Here is a 22,095-nt window from a genome sequence, read left to right on the forward strand (position 1 = left end):
AGTTTCACATCATTTTTCATCCACTTCCATTAGAGAATCATGAAAGAATCTAGGGAACCAGCGATCTCTCATGCTAGTTATCATATCACTTTCAAACTTTCTCTCTTGTAGCTTAGAAGAACGCCTAAGCTTCAGTATTCAGCTATTTTAAATTGCCCGAGGACTTTTCTCTGAATGTTATACTCTTCTGTGCACTATTCATCCCGAACAAAGCATTAAAATACATATATTTAATCATATTTGTTTGGTCTTAACTAGTTCTGCTTTTCTTTACAAGCAAAAATGGAAATAGATCTAACACAAGTTATTGCCTAAGAACTAAACAATTATAGGAAGCCACAGATCTACCAGCAGCCAAACACAATTTTTCTCCTAGAAAGGACATTTCCCCACACACTTTCACTACTGCAACAGGAAAAACAAGTTTTTGTAAAGCTTATTCCTTTTTTGTATCTTTCCTTCCAGGTAGTTGTAGAAAGCAATGAGGTAGATCTCCCTGGATAATACTGCAGACTAAACAACATTCTCTCAGTCACTCCTCAGAACACTAATTTATTTCCTAGTCCCTTCACTCTTCTCTGCACATGCTCAAACTGCTCAATATTCTTCTTGCAGTAAGCTGCCTCAAACTGAACATAGTACTTAAGATGTTGTCTCACAAGTGCTAAGTACAGAGGTAATAATTAATTCTCTAGTTACGGTGGCCAAGTTACTTCTGATTTCTATGATTCTATGCAGACCAGAATGCCATTAGCTCTTTGGGCCACCGAGGCACACTGCTAGCTTGTATTTAACAAGCCATCAACCAGCACACTTGGATCCTTATCTGCTGATTAACTTTCTAGACTCTCTTTCCCAGGTTTGTCAGGTTACTATCACCTATGTGCTGGATCCAGTACCAAGTCCAGCTGAATATCAGGCTATCAGACTTGGTCCATTTATTTGGACTGCCAACAGCCCTTTGCAAAGCCTTCGTACAGAAGTTTCTTTGTAACAGAAGAACTGAAATCTGTAATTTTAGTTTGTGTTTTCATTTGACAAAATTGTTCTTATGAGTGTTTTTATTGCAGTAAATGTCATTTCCATTACAATAATTTTCAGTTAATTTTAACTTTCATATGCATAAACTCATTGCAGTAAATTACACGCCAGTGTTTTCACATTTTCCATTTGAACTTCTTAATAAATAACTCAATGAACATGTAAATGCTCACCATATTATTCATGTTTACAGTAAACAAATCAACCTTATTTGAATTCTGGTCTTTCACTCAAATTGTATTCATCTGTGTAGGAAAGGTCATTCATGATACTTGTATAAACGACTGACAGTAGATTTCAATCTTTACAAGAATGTTTTTTTGCCACATCTGAAAACAATTCAATAATTTAATTCATTCTTTGATTAAATGTAGCACAGAGATACCTTCCTTGCAAAAATATAGAAATACCAATAACTCGTGGAATCACATTCACAAAGTCAAAATGTTCATAAGAGAGAAAGACTTATGAGTACTAACATTATTGGCTAGTTCTGTGCAAAACATAGATGAGTAAAACCTGCAGCTACTCTGAAAAAACATTAGTGGATTTCAATCAAAAGTAACCTCTCTCATTTGATGCTTAACAAAATCTAGGTGGGTGAATTCTGTAGTTACATAGTTAACACTGAGGGGGCTTATTGCTCAGATAACATGGCTGTACAGTCAATAAGCATACAATGAATAAGTAAACAAAGATCTGAACAGATGCTTCATTAAAAAACATTACTGTGATAGCAAGATAAGTGATAATAAATGGAAATGCTCACCAGTGTTGAAGGCTCACGATAAACACCACAGAGAAAGAATCTTCAAATCTTCAGGGAAAAAGATCATCCCTCAGTGGCAGTCAGCCATTAAATGGGGTCTAGAAGAGGTGGAGCCAAGCTCCCCCCTTCCAGGAGCACAGCTGAATTACCTTCACCTGTGCTCCCACAGCTGGCTCATTGCTTGCCTCAGGTGGTCAACCTGAGGTTCAGGCTGTGATCAGCAGTTTCCCACACAGTGGCATACAATACTGAATGTTCATAGTTACCTAAAAAAAAAAAAAAAAAAAGAAAGAAAAAAAAAAAAAAGTTCAGAATCACATAGAAAATAATTTATAATTTCTTAGCCACAGTTACTGCGTAAATAGCACTTCCTACAAATATCAAAACCTGATGTTTGAGGTTCATCATCAACATGTCACCAAAAACACCAGGAAAAGAAAAATGTGCTTACTCAGCTCCTGGGAATCATCATTATACCAAGAAGAGAAGATCCATCCTTGTGAGCCACAGACTATTGCATAAGTAGCATTACCTTAAGATCACCAGTCAAATTAACTCTATGTTTTGGTGTTAAGTTTTGTGACATTTGTGCTTAAAAAACAAAACAAAACAAAGAAACAGAGTCTGTTACACTATTAATATTGAAAAAAAAAATACTAGTTATTATTAATAAGTCACATCGTTTTATATTACTTATTTCTGCAATAACATAGGCCATACACTTCTTTATATTGATGTTTATTATCAGTTTTATTTGCAGTTTTATGTGTATAGCTTCAAATAGTGGGTATATTACTATGATTTTCAACACAGTTTTTATGTGATGGTGCATTTGATTAAACAATTTATATTCCAGAAATGGGGATTCATTCTATTTGATGCACGTCAGTCAGATGTGACTGATGAAGGCTCTAATGACAGGTAATATTTCATGTGATGATGTGCATCTCTTCTAAACACAGCACACATTGCCTATGCACTACATACTGTCAAAAGTACAAAATGAAATTTGCTATACTTGTCAGCAAAGAATGAAATAAAATTCCTCGGTGATGGCAGCTCAAATACTCTATTTAAGTAGTAAGCACTACTAATTTTGGAGCTATTTAGCCACGTTTGTTTGCAATACCAAACAGAAATCAAGAAACTTTGAAGCCACTCGTTAGCTTCACAGTCACATACACAAAGGAAGATGAAACCAGAAGGCCTAATCAGCAAAGCCATATGGGCAGTAAATAGCTAAGTATCCTCCAGCATTCTGGCTGTAGTATTTCCATCTTCACTGATCAGTAACTATTCTCCATACCCAGCAGTAGTTAAGAATTGGCAACAGCTAGAACTGCATTTATAAATGATTCACAGTTCTTCATTATGCAGCTAATGAATGAAGTGAGAGTTGAGAACTTTGAGAATAAAATCCTAAATACTTGACTTAGTCTTCAGAAAATTTTGGCCAATGTTATATCATAGAACCATAGAATCACAGGGTTGGAAAGAACCTACAAGATCATCTAGTCCAACTGTCCTCCCATTACCATAGCTACAGCAAACCACTAACCCATATCTTGTATATCCTCATCCAGATACCTCTTGAACACTGTCAGGGATGGTGACTCCACCACCTCCCTTGGGCAGCCATTCCAGTGCCTGACCACTCTCTGAAAGAAAAAGTTTTTTCTTATGTCTAATCTAAACCTCTTCTGGTACAACTTGTGGCCATTTCCTTGCATCCTGTTTGTTGCCTGGGAGAAGAGGCCAAACTCCTCATCACAACTCCCTTCAGGAAGTAGTAGAGTGCAATGAGGTCTCCCCTGAACCTCCTCTTCTCCAGATTGAACAACCCCAGCTCCCTGAGCTGATCCTCATAAGACTTGTGCTCCAGATTCCTCACCAGTATGGTTGCCCTTCTCTGGACACATTCCAGAGCCTCAGTGTCTTTCTTGTAGTGAGGAGAGCTGTACTTGAACAAGAGAGAACCACACTGTACCTGAACAGGAGAGAGATTCTGCTCTGTGTAGACAATCAACTATCAAGGAAGATATAGGCCTTTTTTTAATTATTTTTTTTTTTTTTTCCTAAAGAAAGCTTTCAGCAGTATTTACTGCCTTAATTTGCTGTGCTTTGAAAAGTATAACTGCAGCAGCACTGTAATAAAGCACAGATTTTAGTCATTAATTTTATGAAATGAGTAAACAGTAGTTACAGCTGAACATCAAGAATTTAAGAGAAAGTTGTTTGAGCAGATAATGTTTTTCAGTTCCTACTCATTTAAGCCATTAGGGTCCCCAGTAACAACTATCAGTTGCATTCATCAGTCCATGAAGGTTATCTGAACACTGTCTCACATTAACACATTCCAATAGTCAATGAAACCAAGCATTACCTTCTTAAATCTTTATCCTATTTAGAGGTAATAGGCACTCTAATTGGGATTCAATGTATGAAGAGTTGGTATCTAAATAATCTTGGGCCACCTCTTCCTCTTCAGCATAGCACACTTGTTCTGCACAATGGATAACTAAATTATCTGACATATCTAAGCGATAAACTGCCATCTGTTAGCTACAACTCCCTTTTTCTTTGAAACATAGGAGAGAAATCCTCTCACCTTTATGTTTATAGTAATGACAAATAAATGTGTATTATGGTGAATGCAACTTTCTCAGCACTTACCACCTGTATTATTTACTCTTCTAAAGCCAAGTAGGTACTACTTAAATATTGCAGTAGATTATTATACTGCAATTATTGGAACACATCAAGTTTCCTTATGGCAGCCTGATTTACTTACGATATAAAGGTATGTTGTTTACCTCGAAGGCTACTTTTATAGCTTTTTTGTTGTTGTTGCTGTTAAATCTGATAAACTCAGGAAGAAAACATATCTTAAAAACAAACAAACAAACAAACACCCTAAAAAAAAACTTAATCATCTGTCAATAATTCCTATTAAATAAGATACAACCTAGACATCTTTCTTCTACAGAAAACACAATCTTCAGCGTAAGCAGAAACGGATTGTTTATCAAATGTGTTGCCCTGTATTATTCAGCTTGGACTGAAAATGAATACATCTTTATATCTAATACTGAAGATTTCTACCTTACATACCTTTCTATCCTTTATGCTCTAGCATCCTCACTTTCTGTCTGATTCATACACTGTCCAAGAAATCACATCTCTGGAACAGACAACAGCACAGTGTGCTTCATTCCTTACTTTCTATGTTTCCCAACAACTATCTCATCAGCAGTGTCAATATTCCTGATAATGTAACACAGTATATGTATGTGATCCAGATGGCATGTTTTATCCATACCTATATTTCAATTGTAAGGGTGATTTGCTTTTTCGGTTGTAGCCTCATGTTAATCTGATACACCTAGATTTAGCATTTTAATAGTCAGAAATTATAAATATTAGAAAATTTTGGTTAAGCACGACTTCTATCTTAGCTTTAAGATTATTCACATTGAATAGCATATCTAGTGAAATTAATAATTTCTCCTCTTCTCCACAGATTACCTGTTTGCAGTTATTCATTAGTAAGCTCCATATGACAGTTTAGTTTCCTAGGTACGCTAGGAAGTGAGTGGCAGACACTTTTACATCTCCTCAAGCCTGGGTCACTCTCAGAAACATTGAATTAAGTTGATCTTTGATTTAATCTTGAACAGGTAGTCCTATAGTCAATTTTGAGTTTTATATAGCCTGTGCTGCTAATGCCCCTTCAATTAAAAAGCAAGCCATCCCCTCCCACGCACCTTACCTTTTTCAAGGACAATATCTCAACCTGCACTACTTCAAAAGAAAGGTGGGGGGAGGGAAAGGCAGGAGAATACAATCTTTATTTTTCTTAAAACTTGCAGTTAATATATTCCAGACTATCCCTGTAATTGCTTTTACTGTTAACACTATATTCCCCTTCTCTTACTCTTTTGTATTTAAATCTCCTTTGAAACCCCTATGTACCTGTTATGGGATGTGAAACTGTACCAGACAATCCATGTAAGGTAATTCAATTTGTTTTGCATATCTGAGAGTATGGTCAGGAGGCTGAAGTCAGAGGGTGATGCTCTTTCATAGTGTGAAATATAAAAGCAGAAGATTAATCAGTGCTGTGACACGAGACCTGGTGAGCATCCATTACTAAAATTGGCAAAGACTTTAGAAACATCATTTTCAGCCTAAACAGAGCAGAGCAGACAACACAATGAATGCAAGGAGCCTATGGGGCTGTCATTCAAGGGTTCTGCATGCTATAGCTCACTACACTAAATCATCACAAAATCAAAATGATATGAATTTGCTTTACAGTGACTCTTGCAACAGGAACTCAAGTTCTGTAACTTTTTCAGAAGGAAATATTAGATCTGAGTATTCCTTTTCTACATTTTATTTTATTTTTTTAAATATATATGTCTAGATATTGTAGGCGGAGGAGCAATCAGTATTCTTACATGGAATTTCCCAATGAGTGAGATAAGGCAGTGAAATTTCCCAATAGCGTAGATAATCTTCACAATGGAGTTACAAATTCTGGTGATCTGCAACAAGTCCAAACACACACACTTACTGAAATCTGCATCATTCATCACAGCAATGTATCACTCTCATTCAGATAAATATATATATATATATATATTTACATCTTCCTGGAAAAGGCAACAAAGCAAAACAGAAGTACTCTTCCAATGTAAAGCACTGTTCAGTATAATTTGTAGAAGGTTAAAACATCTCTAATCTCTGTTTTTGTATATGTTAAGTAGGGAATTTTCCTGACCTGCGTATATATAGACTGTTATTATAGGTAAGAGGCTGTCATCATAACTGTTAGAGCAAAGAATGTTAACATAGTATCTTTTAAAGTGGAAATTTATATACTTAAGCTTATTTCCAAGAATCCACACATATAACAACCTACTTTATAGTTAAATATTCAATTTCAAGTATACTAAAATTTTAATCTGTTCAAGACATACAAGTTCTATCAATGCCAAAAGCACTTCTTCAGAGTGAATTTTCTTCTAAAGAAATTAATACGTAGAATAACTGTTCTCTTCTGTGCATGTAATTATATAAAACATGTACAGTCAGAAGCATTTGGATATCTGTGCACAGACTGCACTATTAGTCTATACTTCAGACAGTCCATTTATTACTACAAAAGGAATGATGTATGTTAATGCTATAAGGATGCAGCTGTGACACAGATAGCCATAATCACTAGCTAACTGTAGATTTTCATCAATTTTTCTAGTGTAAATTATGTACATTTTTAATTAAAAGGAAGGCAATTATTCATTATAAATTTCAGGAAGGTAGTTTTATGTGCAGATGACATACCTAGAGAAACACTCGTTTCTTCTGCCCAATGCAAGTAATGCTATCAACATAGACCATTTCTTTGTCAGCTTCTTTACTGGGTGCAAGACTTAGCGATTTCTCTAGTTCGTACTACAAAGAAGCTGGCACTCATGCCATGCATAACACACAGCGTAAGAACAACCCCCTATCTGGAAGTTGCTGTACCATGAGCTTTAAGAAGGAAAAACGGTGCTTTGTTTTATGTTCATAGACACAAATGTATGAGAGAGTAATCCAGCTATGAAGCTTTGCAGAGAAGGTGCACACACATTTAATACTGTAGATTTCATTACTGCTGTGATAAGGCAAAACTGTTCTCCATGTCAGCTACTAACAACTGCTGCTTCAAGTCCTGAAGTGATGCATCATTAGTTTCCCCCTGTATCCTCCTATTTCCAAGCTGATGAGGCCCTAATTCATTGAGTCCTCAGGAGAGGGAGTCACTGGTGCAGAAAGAGACTAAATTCTGGTGCTTGCTTGGCAGCACCAATCTTGTGAGAGTACACTACTGGAGAAAGACAAAGGGAACATAAACAATCAAGGAAGATCATACGTACTTTTATACTGGAATCACAATTTTGGGTATTCTAAAATATGTCATGCATTTTTGCAGTTTGTCAAAAGTGAGAAATTGCAAGAACCCTTTCTTAACATGAGCTACAATTTGTAAGACGTAATCAGTCTTATGCATGTACTTCCTCTCTCTAAGTCATTACTAGATAGATTTCAAGTTCAAGCTGCTTTAATGATGGACATCTGAGAGAGATGTTTCTATGTATTTGTATTTTTACAACAATCTTCCAGTATTGTTTATGAGTAATAAAAACTTATTCTCCATTATGCCTTTTTTGTTTATATTTTAAAGATCAACAGAATTTGCATTAAAAACTATGTCAATCATGGAGAGGTACCCATGTGGCATTCTGCACTGTTACACACTGTATGTGATTTAGAAAATGCAAGTGTGCACAGTACTCAAGCTGTATGAGTTTATTACTGCTGTCAATGAGAAGACTGCTTTATTCTACAATTTATAAACCCTTCCTTAGAAGTCTGTGTTGGTGCTGTGTTTGCTTCCTTCCAAATTTTTGAGGCAACATTTACAGAGCAACCATCTTGGTATAAGATATCAAAATCATACTTTATTCTACTTTTACTGGATAGGAAACATTCAGCCATAGGAGATACTGAGGAGAAATTTCAAGATAACAGGAGAAATCTTGAGTATTCAAACTTGGAAGTCACATCCCAATGAAGTATTGCAATTATTACTGTAGTTTCAGTTTCCACCGAAACACTATTAATGACAATAATATTATCAGAAGGATATAATGTGTGTTTCATTAGAAATTCCATTTGTTTTCACTACAGAGATCACTGCAGTTTGTGTTAAAAATGTTCCTTAATCTCTTTATCACAACAAGGAGTCTCTCTTATATACTGTCACTTGTTTAAAACGGCCCTTTTCTGCTTGGCTTTTAGATACTCTGTGATATAAAATTGTTCCTCGTTTTCATTAAGTGCAAACATAATATTCTCTTTTGGTAAACTATTACTATGATTGAAACAATTTTTTTAATCAGTTGGTGCATTTGATTTACCAAAGGTTGTGTGCTTAGAATTACTTTACATTTTAATTAGACCTGCAGCAATTTGTTAGCTAGTGCTGAACTCTGACGAACACGAGTCTCTAGGCATGTTTGGAAAAGCTCATGAATTCTCTGCCATTTGCCTAATGAGCTATCGGAAAGGTTCCATCAATAGTGTCAAAAAATTTGTTTAAGGACCCTCTAGACGTGCTCAAGAAGCCTGAATGAATGAGGGCTAATACAAGATGAGTGCCACTGGGCTAAATATTTCTGTAAAGGTTCTTTGCTGCTGATAGAAGAAAAATTAAAGGTCAGATTGAATGCTTGCTTTTGAGGGGGTGTTTTTGAAATGCGGATTGTAAAACATAGCTATTATTAGCTTCAACGTTAGCTAGGAAAAAAAAAAACACTTGAAGGTATACCTGACTATCATCTTACCAGCCACAATGCAATGATCTATATGCTTTTTTCTGCTACTAGTTATACTCTAACTGCCAACTACTTGGTTAACTGGCATGTAAAAATCAGATGAAGGAGAAACATCTCAGGACACTGAGAAGCATCATCTCCATTGAGACAGAACTTCCAGATAGAGAAAAATAAAAGGGTTGCAAAGATGCAGAAATTTGACATAGTTCTTTGCCGTGGAAAGCAATTAGAAACCTCAAATAAGATCTGTGCCTCCCTAAAGAAGCAACAGTCACCCAACTGACCTCTGCACAGCAGAGATTTCATCCGCCATACTAGAAAGAAAGATTCCAGCATGAGGAACTAGTTGTAATTTTATTCAGATCATGCAAGTCAAGTAAAAGCTGTTCCCACTATCTTAGTTAGATGCACAGAAATACCTATGAATTTTATGTCAAGTCATGAGAGAAAAAAATCATGGAAGAGAACTAAAGAGAGAAAAATCTTAGATTTCAAGGCCTGATGGGATGAACTCCTGCATCCAGGAGCAATTCAGATTTGTATTCTAATCTTTCATCACTTAAGACTTTCCCTTTGTTTTAAAACACAAACTTGTTTTGCACATCTCCTACACTAATGAGACCCTCACCCTCAGGAGCATCTATTCTAGAGAAATATCATGACTGACTCTTAACATCTAAACATGTGATGGGTGGTCTGTGCAGGCCCTAACTGCTGGCACTGACTTTCAAAGATGGCAACAACTGCTACTTGTGCTCTACTTTAAAACAACAATTGCTTCTCATAAAAACTAAAATAATCTAATTTTTCCAACAGTTAGTGTTAACAATAACTCCTTTTTAAGACCTCCCATGCAAGTGCAAAGCAATAAATAATTGCAAACATGCTCCACTGGGTGTTTAACTATCCTACCTTTGCAGCTCTGTAACTGGGTGACTTGTCAGCATATTCTTTCAGTGTTGAACTCAGTGATGCTGCTCAGCTCAGCAAATATTTTGTTTTCCACCAATATCAGAGAAAAAGGATGCATGACAAGTTTAAAAGATTTTTTGCATAAATGGCTTTTTTTTCCCTTCAACTCTTTCGTAGTAGTTTTCTGAATGTACTATTTAATCAGGAGACAACATCCTATTGCTCCCTAACTATTAATCTGCATTTATTTTTCTGAAGATTGATTTTCAGTTTTTCACACTTCTCCTGGCTTTATGTCCTATCATCTAATTTCTGTGAATGCTAGGAGAATTTGAAACTAGCATTTTCAAGGTTTATGTTGTCCTTCACTTATTTGGTGACTTCCTACATTCACAGAGAATGGAGGGGTACAAAGAGGATAACATTCCTTTTAGGCACAGCAGTGGAAAAGGTCTGAAAACTTTTATGACATGGAAGTCACTGCATCTTCTCCATACATCTCTCCCTTCTGTCACTCCAGTCTCAAAGGCTCTTTCCACATTGCTTTCCTTTCTGACATGTTTTATTAGTATTCTCCTTTGGTTCATGACAGGGACAGACAGAATTAAGGACTCAGACTGAGATGCATTTGTTCCACCTAGTATCATAGAAAATTCTCCTTTACTATAAGAAGGCTTTATTAGCACCTCACGTGTGTAAGACAAGGGAGATCATTTCAGCACATCCCACAGAAAACAAATACTCAAGTTCTGAGGGAAGCCAGAATCCTCCCTAGGTGGATTTGAGAAACAGGTTGGAGAGTACACAGAAGGACCAGAACTGCAGTCCATGAATGCTGCCAGGGCCTCAGCTGAGGACTTGCCTCATGCATCCTGTGTATTTGGGACCACAGGCTTTCCTGAAACTGCTTCACACTAGACCTAGAAGCAGCACAGTGCCTTATGTTCTTTGCTTCCATACCCTTATAGGCACATGGAGGAAAATTAAAACTTAGATCTGCAAAGACCAGAGAAAGTTATAATCTGAAATAATAAGAGGCTAATTTCTTAGCCTTTTATTTGCTGCTCATCATTTCCCACGTGACATCCTGAAATCAATTAGGACAGGATCACGGCACTCATTCTACTCCTTTCATGATAATAATAATAATAATAAAAATAATAATAATAATAATAATACCTACTTAGTTTTCTCTTTTGTATGCCTTGGAAAGAATCCTCTTTAGATTCACATTGCTCTGCCTTCATCATCCATTACAGGAGAGAGCAAATGGCTGAAACTACTTGACAATTCCCTGCTGGCACAGAGTATCAGTTAACTTCTGCTCTTTAGAGTAGTCTCTAGGTGTGTCTAACCTCACTCTAGGGTGAAAGCTAGGGCATGAAATCCAGTAAACTGCCTGTGGTAGAGTACGTGGCCCCTGAAGCTACAAATGCTCTCATTTCTTTCCTTCCTTCCTTTTATTTTTAAAAAGTTCACAGGAACATTTATTCCATCCTCTGAACATAATCACTGCATTTCATAAAGAACAAGATTCCCACAAGGCCTCATAAAAGTTATTCTCAGTGTTATAGCTCTACTTCAAAGGGCAAAAAAAGCCATTTTACAATAACCTTGCTGTCATAGAATGCTTACAGCCAGGGCATACACTAGGAATAATCTATAGTAGAAAGGAATCCATTGGGACTATCTGTCCTATTGCCACATATAAAACAAAGCAGAAAAAGTGCTGTATACTTATCTGCACATTAAGGTACTGACACCCGCAGCATCAAAAAAAATAAAGGAGTAAAAAGATGGGCTAATTAAACAGCTATTTCTGAAGCGCTCTTCTTTGAGGGCTTTATTTTGCTTTACATCGTGTCTTTTAGTTCCAATTCCTTTTCTTCCCTTTTAGCTCAAGCTATCATTATTTCCAAGGCACTCTGCACAACTTTGTGCTGATGAAGTTTCTTTGAAATCCAAATGGACTAAAATTTGGCAAGTGCAAATGCTGGGTTAAGGGTTGTGTGCATTAAATGTTGAAGTGACAGGGCACAAATCAAACCATACAGTTCTGACCTTCTCAAACTTAGTGGCTGTTGTGCCTCAGGAAAAAGAGATCATGCTGCTTTACTTTGATTATGATGTGTTTTTTTAAAGTACATATCTATAGAACTGAGAGGCTGGTATACATCTTCAAAAGCCAAATCCACAGGGAGTAACAAAGTAAAAATTCATAAAGCAACATTCCTTTTCCTTACAACCATTAGTAATTTCAGCCTAGATCTACTTCTCCTTGACAGCACATCACCCTCTTAAAATCAGGTATTTCTTAATTTACACAATTGGAAACCATTATCCTACTGCTACAGGATATCTGTTCTATCTGTACACTACAGTGCTTACATGAAAAACATTTTGGAATGCTTCCATTGTGATTACAGAATTACCGTGTTTCAAATTTAGAGCCACAAATAATCTTGCATTCCATTGGTTTTTGTAATTTTTTCCAAGTAGTTTCAATTAGGTAAAATATATTGTTGCTCCTGTTTCTACTTAAAATTAATATTCAAGACTGATAATATCTCTTGGCACATCTATAAAGGGAGAGAAATTCACAAAAGAAACAAACATGTCAAAAAGAGAAAACTTCTGATCAAAGTCACATCCACAGATGAGTTTTATGAGTAGTCCTGACAAAAACAGATCTCCTTCAAGAACTTCTACACTTTCATCCACACTCTTTCATCATCTTTTTTCTGTGTGTGGGGCGATCCTTAACAGAATAAAGATTCTTGCCACCTCATTAAATATTTAATATATATGGATTATTAAATCTTCCTTAATGCCTACTACTCTCTCCTTCCTCTACACAGAAAATAGAATGTCTCTGCTTGTTTTACCTTTGTTGGCAAATAAGATTTTTTAAATGAAATCACAGTTCAGTAAAATCAAAGTGGCAAGGATTTTCATTCTACAGATTACATTAAGTACCACTTACTAACGATAACATCTGAGGCCCAAATACATGGAACACTCAGGCTATAGCCTTCAGCACAGATGTGTAAGCACTTCAATTTTGTAAACACATTGAAGGACTTCACTTCTAATCTCAAGCCAAACACACAACTCAGTAATTTCACTGAGCACAGAGAAGTTACACAACATTTGAATTCAGGTGCTCGCTCTGTCCTTGCTGCAGTTACTGCTCAAATACAATTGCAAGCAGAATTTCTTGGTTAAAATTTTATCTCTTATTTTTAAGAGATGTGCACGATCTCATAGTCCAGTGTCTATTGTCAAATACTTTAAGACAGAGTACGAATTTGCTGGAGACTCTCTTGCCTTCAATTTTTCTTAGAGTCTACAGTTCATCTTCCTTCTGGTTGTTCTAAAAATCTCCACCAGGCACATCCTTATTGTAACGGAGGGTCAGCATGAAGCTGACACAAGTTATTCAACCAAGTAAGAAGGAAAATTCACTGATGTTTCCTATGGTTAATTTGAGGTTTTTCCTGAAGAAGTACCGAGCTAATACCTACTTCAAATAGAGGGAGGAAATCAAGCTCTGCTGCAAATATATGAAAAAAATGTTTTGAAAGTATCAACAAAAGAAAGGACACAGGAGATTCACTGTTCCTGAAATCAAATGGAGGTTGATTGAATTTTCAAACAAATCTAGGTACAGAATCCAGCTCAGGATGCAAAATGGAGGAAGATGCAAGACCTCAAAGCAGTTTGTTAGATCTATTAGCACCTGGACCAGTGAACAAAAAGGAACACTTTGGAGCCAGAAACAGAAGTCACAAGAGAAGCAAATGTTTTGAATATAATCAAGAAAGGAACAGAAAACAGATGGGAATAAAAGAAATACCCAAAGCGATTAAATAAACTTTGTTTGAAATGTCTGAATTTGCGAGGCATTTTCTCTCACAGAATAAGCAAAACAATGGAACAGATACCTGAGACATTTCAAATCAAAACCTACAGGCTCTGTTTAACTTACTGACAAAAGGCAAATGGGATTTTTCCATTCTTTGAGCTCCATAGAGAAACTGATTACTTCTTAAACACTCTAAGTGAGGAATACTGAGGTGCTTTTATAATTAAGTGTTCACTCATTTCCACATTCAGAGTTCCAAATAAAAAAAGCATCTGTACCTAATAGAGAAGCCATGCAATGGGTAAAGAAATTTTAAATCATAAAGCTGCCAATGTTCTGCCTTCTGACAGACAATTGGAGAAAAACAGAATTTAAAGTATTTCTTTGTTACCTTGTCATAAACATATCTCTGAAAATTTACATGTCTCAACAGCTGTTGTGGTGATGGCATCTGACTGTTACCAGCTACAGACACATACATCCATGTGACTACTGAACAATATATAGGTCCTCCTATAACTGAAGAATATTAAACCCAACTCAGTGAGAGATCTGAAATGAGAAAGTTTCCTAATTTAGCAATGTCATCCTTATATGAGAAGAGTAAATGATGAGCTACAAGTCTCTACACAATAAACCATGTATCAAAGAGCAACACTACTCTCCACCTCCAAAAAGAGCACACTTCCTACTAAGTTTCCAGATCTCTGTGGCAATTAGAACAGTTACTTGTAATATAGGCTCTTAAAACAATTTTAACTGTTCCACAAAAAGCTTTTCTCTCAGAGAAGTCTCCCCATGTAATTTCCACTTATGGAAGAGCTAATTCTAACAGTCAGAAACAGTGCAGTTTTTAAAGGAGAACCTGGACTTGACCAAAATGATCTGAAAAACAGAACAAAGAGTGTGTTTAATGGTCTGAGCTACTATTTCATACTGTACTCATTTTAATACTACTAGGCAAATAAAATAAAAAGTCAAAAGACAACAAGCAATCGTTAGGATCTCCTAAATTTACCCTTGGGAAGTAAGAATTAAATACACTTTTATAAAACTAAATATTAGCAAAAAACATGACAGAAATATGTAGATATGTACAGAATGATTACATTCCTTTTGTCATTGACTTCTTTTACACTGTACATAACTTTTGTTTCTGTCTTGTTTATATCAGTGGCAAACCAAAGGACAGCTTTATTCTTTAAAAGATAAGTTTTGCTGAATGGAAAAACTGTATTTCAAAAGACTTGGCAGATAAAATAGTCCATAACAGAAGTTTAATCTGATACTTTTTTCTATTTCCACAAGAATTAATTTCCATAGCAAGTGATACTTCTGTGTACTTTCAGTGTTTTATTATTTTATGACAGCTCTGAGATTTTTTACTACAAGTCAAGATTTGGTTCTAGGACTTTTTAAGGAGTATTTTTAAATGTTGCATCCCATAAAGGTGAACTGCTGATACGGACCATTTCCCTTACAGCAAAGACACATAACACTATGACACAAGCCTTGGGTCTTCAGCATAGAAAAACCTAAATATTTAACAGTAAAATGTAAGAAGAAACATTACTATGAGATATGACTTAAAACACATACAATTCTAAGTATTTTCTAGTTGAACTTACATAATATAGATTCCACTTTCCGTATAGCAGTAAAAAAACATTTGTAACGTAGAAGTCTACTGTTATTCATATGTAGATCTTTCTTAGATACTTGTCTGATATTAACTATGTATCTTGTTGTTTTATGGTTCTTAGGTCTGTCAACTTCTTATTAATATTGAGAAACTACTAAAATTTAAGTGAAGAAACTTTCACAAGTTCATTCCAAGCTCTAATTCTGAATCTTTTTCTGACAGTTCTTTATCATTAAGAATAAATGAACAGTGTTGTTTAAATGAAAATCTGTGTTAGCTGATGACCACCAGAAATGCAGAAATTCCGCAAGCACTGTTTAACAGAAATAAACTTTGTTCCTATACTGCAAGAGGATTTATTACAGTGAATTTTCACGTGTGTATTTTTCCACCTGATCGAGCTGTGCATGTTCTGGTGCATCACAGCAGAAATGTATTCGATGACCTTTAATCGTCCCTTCCAATTCCAACGATTCTATGATTCTATGTACATCGTTTTTTCCTTTTATTTTTTCTTTTCCTTTTTCTTTTATAATGAAATGACATTGATGAGAATACCTTTCATTCCTCTTTATAACCATATTATGAGCCTAAAGGTTGATTCAGATTTTGAATGCTGATGTAATATTGTCAATGGCGCTTGACTCTCATTCTTAAACCATGTTAGTTATAAATTGTTCCCCTACAATTCAAATCTTGTTGCTTAAGAAAGAGACGATTAGAGTCTAATAGCTGCAGAGCTTGTCTTCTTACTTGATATAGACAAACGTAAAGTTAATAGTTTTTCAACTGCCTTCATCATTTCCCAGATACTAGAAAAGTCTTCCTATACCAAATCTCAACAGAATGTTAAATGTTAGCTCCTGGTTAATTCAGAAATGTCTGTCCTAGATAGTGATGATTATTTGCATGTGTGTATGACTCTCATTCTATCTTGCTTCATTTCACTCTTTACATTTCCCTAATCTCTATGTAGGCAATAACAGTTTTTATTTAAAGTTCTCAATTAGATGTATCATCCATCAACATGTTTTTCAACCCAAACATTGACCTAAAGGATGATTAAAGTGCTAACTTAACTAGTTCAATAAAAAAAATATTCAGGCCTTGTTAGAAGTGGAATACTAGAGACGTACCCATCTCTTATGCCTAAATTTCAAACTTGGGAAGAGGATACAACATGTGACGCTGGCTGTTCCCTGCTAAATGATTGCTTGTATCATCTCCATTTCTGCTGCAAGACACATGGAGACAGTGAGGAAAACCTCTGAAGTCACAGGGAAATAAGGGGGGGAAAGAATATATCAAATGATGTCAACATGCAAGCAGAGAAAGCATGCATTCTGTATAAGAACAAAAGGAATAAGAAATTATCCCTGCCCCACTTTATGCCAATACACCCAAGAAACTCCTATTTGGGAATGAATGTGACTTGAAAGCACCTTTCAAACTGTTCATCACTGTAAAACACTGTCCTCTTCAAGAAAGAAGTACAGAATACAAAGGGTTTTTTCTAGACACCGACAGCTAGGTGAGCCTGCTCGCTACTCCTGGGCTGTTAGCTTTACTTTGGGAGTTCAGCACAAGAGGCCAACAGAATGCCTCCAGACTTGCATATTGCGATGGATTTTTTCACCTGGAAGACAGAATCCTGCTCAGGGAGGTTTCACTTTTCATAACACATTGTTGCTCTCCTCTTCCTCTTTCAAAAGGAGTTAAAAAGGCTTAGCACCATTCCAAGTTGCCTGCAGAATCTTCCTAATTTTATTATTGCAGCCAACAGGAGACAAGAAACCCTAAAATAACAACAGTTTTGTTGCCCTGCATATATACACTGAAAACTAATACTTCAGAACACCAACAATGTTCTCAAAACAGTCTGCAGCAGTATCTCTAGCACACTTCAATATATCTGTTTAGGAACCTTTGCTGTAGTTTTCAACTGATGGCAGTAAAATTAAAATATGGAATTTGCAAAGGCAAGAACACAAATGCAGAGAGAAAAGACAAGTAAGGCAGAAATAATTTGCCCAGTGTTTGACTAAAGGCTTCTTGGTATCTAGCCTAATTAACATAATTCAGCACTGTAGCTAAACACTTAAGGATAGAAACTGTAGAACTAAGCACCATGTTTTGACTTCAGATGTCTAGATTAATGAACATCCTACTTCAGTTCTGAACTAGGATGTAACCCAGGCAAAATGAAGTGATTCTGTACACAACTGAATTGTTATGGTGGTGAGGAAGAACTCCAAGTCTAAAATAATTAGTTTATAAAACTTTAGAATTTAACATCAGTGATTGAACAGGGATCTGAAAAATATAGTACGGGGAGAAGGACTCTGCCTCTGTCTTGAACTGATCACAGATGCATCCCAACAATTTCAAGATAGTTTCTATCTAACAGACACAATAAAAATAAATTATTTTCTAATTATTTTCCAGTTTGCACATAAAGTTTAAAAAAAAAAAAAAACACCTTTGAAGTTGGGGAAAGAAAAAAGGCAAAATTCCTTTTGTTAAGCCCACCACTTATTCCTTGGTAGATCATTTTTCACTTATTTTACAAAACAAGTTTCTTTCAAGTTAAAGGACTCAACTCTGCCCACAATAGGGGGTAGGAGCTAGATGATATTTAAGGTCACTTCCAAGCTAAGCTATTCTATGATTCCATAATTTAGATAGAAGCTCTCTAGACAAAGGATATTTAATCTTGTAATTAATGCAAATAAACTCATGATGATGTTTTTTGTCTGATGATAAGTCAAGTAAGCTCCTTGGATTCCAGCTTCACTTGTTATTAGGTATGATGTTGTGGCTTCATTAATCACACCAAAGAGTGGCGATTATTTTTAAAATGCAGTAAAATGACATTTTTAAATCTATCCTGTTATTTTTTTAACTTTTTTTTAACTGTTTTCTATTTTCACACCCAGAGGTTTTGCCTTCACTCTCACAGCATTCACCAGTCTTTGTTCATGACTGAAAAGCAGCCTAATCATTTCCCAGTTACAGCTATGACAGTGAGTCATCATTCATGTCATAGTATATTGAGTTTATTTTCACATAATTGTACCATACCAAGCTTTGCATTATACTACATTAGTGATCTCATTTGTATCACATGCAGTTGAGATTTTCTTTATATTGACGCTATCTAGAGGGCTTCCCCCCACTTTCACAGCACAATATTTCTTTTGGTAATATCCTGCAACCATTCAATGCAATATAAAGGTTTCTGCCTCAGACACAAGTGGTGTCTTAATCCCTCTTCTCATCAAAGCATGAAATAAAATTCTGTCTATACAATCTATCACCACGAGGTGATAGCAACTGGCTTACAAGAGATCATGCTGGAAATACAGTATATTTTGCTTGAAAATGACAAATATCAGATGATTCCCCAGGAAATGACTTGCACTATAACACAAACATCTTAGAATCTTAGATCCACAGCTAGACCACTGTCTTGCTGAGGGTCATTACATTGCCCCGTACTATTGTAAGCTGATTGCATCTCCACATACCTCTTTAAGACTGAACCTGCAATTACATTTTCTTCTGGTTTGTATTAATCTGCATAAACATACTTCATTACCATTTCCTGAACACTACAAGAATTATTTCATTTATGTATTCTAGAATTTTTATAACAGGAGGAACTGTCTTTCCTTTACATTGGAACCGACACAATCAGCTTGTGCCTGGGACAGAAACGGTCAGTGTATTCTTTGAGATGTAAATAAATGAAATTATAATCACAGAAGCATCACCTTACTAAATATACCATGAGTTATTGTTCAGTGATTTATCGTGCCATTCCTCAGTTTACTGTGCATTCCAGAGAACTTATAATTATTCATGGATGCCATATGCAGAAATTGCCTCCAAGTATTTTTATGAATTGCAGTTTAAAACTATTTAGGCAGATATTAAACTACAAATATATTATCTAACTGTACAACATTGGAAAAGATTATAAAACTGAGAACTACAAAGTCATTTAAAGTATAAAGATTGATCTCTAGTCTACAGATTTTAATGGCACAGTATTTGTTTGGTGTTCTTCATGTTAAAATGTACCTAAGGAAACAGACATGAGGAAATGGATGAAAGAAAAAAAAAAAACACTTGTTTAATAAGGCCAGTCAAAGGACTGTGTTTGTATTACTAAAAAGAGCAACTGTATTGAAGCATGGAGAAGTACTTAAGAAGATGAAAAGAAACCTTAGTAAGATACAGAATAACAGCATTTCCATATTATTCTGCATTGTCGACATTACTACAGCTCTGTCGCTCTACAGCATACGCTTCACCTACCTAGCCTTGTATGCAGCATCCCCTTCACAGGAGAGTCCTAGACTGGAGCACTAACCACTGAACCCACCCATGTGCTCAACTCCACCTCTCATGCATTCATTTTTACCCCTCTGTAACAAAGGTGTGAGCTTAATGAAGTAAAAAGATTCATAATCTGAAAGAAGGCCAGATGTGAATTTAAAATATTGAGCCAACTGAAAAAACAGGTACGATGTTCAAAAACAAACCTCATATTCTCCTCTGAACTACATCACAGTTGCCTGCATCCTCTCTCTGATATTTCTGTTACGAGACTTTTTTCTTTAAATACAAATCCATACATTGCCAAAGGAATTAAAATTTACAATTGCAGCTTCACTGAAGTTAAAGTTATAGAAGAATTTCTGTAGCATTATATTTGTGAGAACGTTTCCAAGTCCATTGACCCAGGAATTCTCTGCTCCCATTTTTTCTGCTTATCTACCTTCCAGAGTACAGATTATGCCAAGCTCTCCATCTTTTGTGACCAAAGTGCAATAAAAAGCAACAACTGAATTTAAAATATTTATTAGAAGTCTAGAGAATGAAAAGAGAAAAGCAACCAAGGGAAAAGCAGCGGCAAAAGAGCATTGGACAAGGTTACTTTAACTGCCAATTAATGTTCAAAAATAACCTCAGCAACAAGCACAAACATGACAGTCATGAAAAAGAATAAGGCTGCAGCATTAATAAATACTTGATATAAAGTGCAGCTGCCAGAAAGTAGTTTTTCCCCAGGAATTCCTATATCAAACCACTCACTTCTGAACAGATACTAAGTATCCCAGGCAAAAGTTTGAAGCTCAAAAACCCATGGTTTTGAATTCCCAAGCAGCACACTCAGAGCATGGCCTGTATCAGGCAGCCTGTCAGGAAGAGAAATGAGGCAGTTATGTACCAGTTGCCAAGATAACTAATATGAGGATGTACAGTCCAAAGTTTACAACTTCCTTGGCTGCTGTTCTGGTCCATTACATAGCCAGGGTAGCCTTGTGCCCCTTTAACCTCTTGGCCCCTTAAACAGGATATTCTTTGAGTATTTTATAACTGCAGTAAAAAGTACTTAGCCCAGGAAGGCCTCTGAGACCTAAAGCAGAAAAACTATAAAAACATCAGGAACATTAATTCTTCTGTGATACCATTCTTTACTATTACCACATTGAAGTATTTTTAAGTATTACTCCTGCATCCTGTGATTCTCACTTACCAAACTCCTCTCAAAAAGAAAAAAAAGAACATGAACAGGCCACTTCTTCCACTGCCAAGTTTGTACACATTTCACATTAGAATAGAGTTCTCCTCTAATTGTCTTCCATCTCCTACATAACCCGATTAATTACATGCTTCCCTCCCTCCCCCGTCAGCCTCATGTGTTGAACACTGGGTTGAATTGTGACTTTATCTAATGAGCCATAAATACTGTCTTTTATAATATATCAAATTCTGCCTGTGGGCTTCTGTTACCTAATGCAAACTTGTCCCATTGATATTCCTGCAAAGTCCTTCACAGTTATAATTTTTTTTTTTTTTTCCAACACTATTTCAGTACCACTTTCCTATTTTCAATAGCTGACTTCCCTAGCAGTCATGTTCATAATTAAAATTACCTTACAAATAAAGTCTCAAATCCCATTCTGTTGAAGTCTTTGTTAGTTAAAAAATGAAAATATTTAAATGGCAAAATGAGCCAATTAGTAGATATTGTCCATCATATCAAAGGAAAATATTGTTGAAATATTAGAAAGAAAACAATACTTTAAAAAAAAAAAAAAAAAAAAGACCAAGTGATTTAGGATCTCTGTACTCACTTCTAGAAATACATTTGCATTAGTTAACATTCTCCGAGTAAGTCCTCAGTTAAAGATATACCCACATTTTAGAATGCCTCGTAGAATTCTCTGTTTGAGATTGGTACTGGAAAAATCTTGGCTAAGGGCTCATTTTGGAAATGGGACAGCACTGAAAAGGATAAAGATCACTTATTAGGGAGCTTGAAATTGGATAGTGCGTTAAGTGCTGCAATTAAAGACAAGGCTTGTAACATTTTATCTGTTTTTACAAGGTTGTTGCTTGGCAAAATATTTCTTGCCTAAGGATCCTACTAAGAATACATTTGCCAGCAGACAGAAATGGGAAACAAAGT

At 35.8% G+C, this 22,095-nt stretch overlaps 1 long non-coding RNA gene across 1 annotated transcript in view; it reads right to left on the minus strand.

Moving 5' to 3' along the window:
* Positions 1-232: 232 nt before the first annotated feature.
* LOC146760962 (uncharacterized) overlaps positions 233-22,095 on the minus strand; it is a 49,087-nt gene continuing 27,224 nt past the window's right edge. Inside the window, exons 2-3 of the long non-coding RNA XR_014945189.1 lie at positions 6,271-6,357; positions 233-2,076 (exon numbers count right to left, since the gene is read on the minus strand). This is a non-coding gene — a long non-coding RNA (uncharacterized LOC146760962). The remainder of the gene's footprint in view (positions 2,077-6,270; positions 6,358-22,095) is intronic.

Source organism: Coturnix japonica, chromosome 4, assembly GCF_054131305.1.
Source record: "Coturnix japonica strain WE chromosome 4, WE-NBRP24, whole genome shotgun sequence".
Taxonomy (NCBI): Eukaryota; Metazoa; Chordata; class Aves; order Galliformes; family Phasianidae; genus Coturnix; species Coturnix japonica.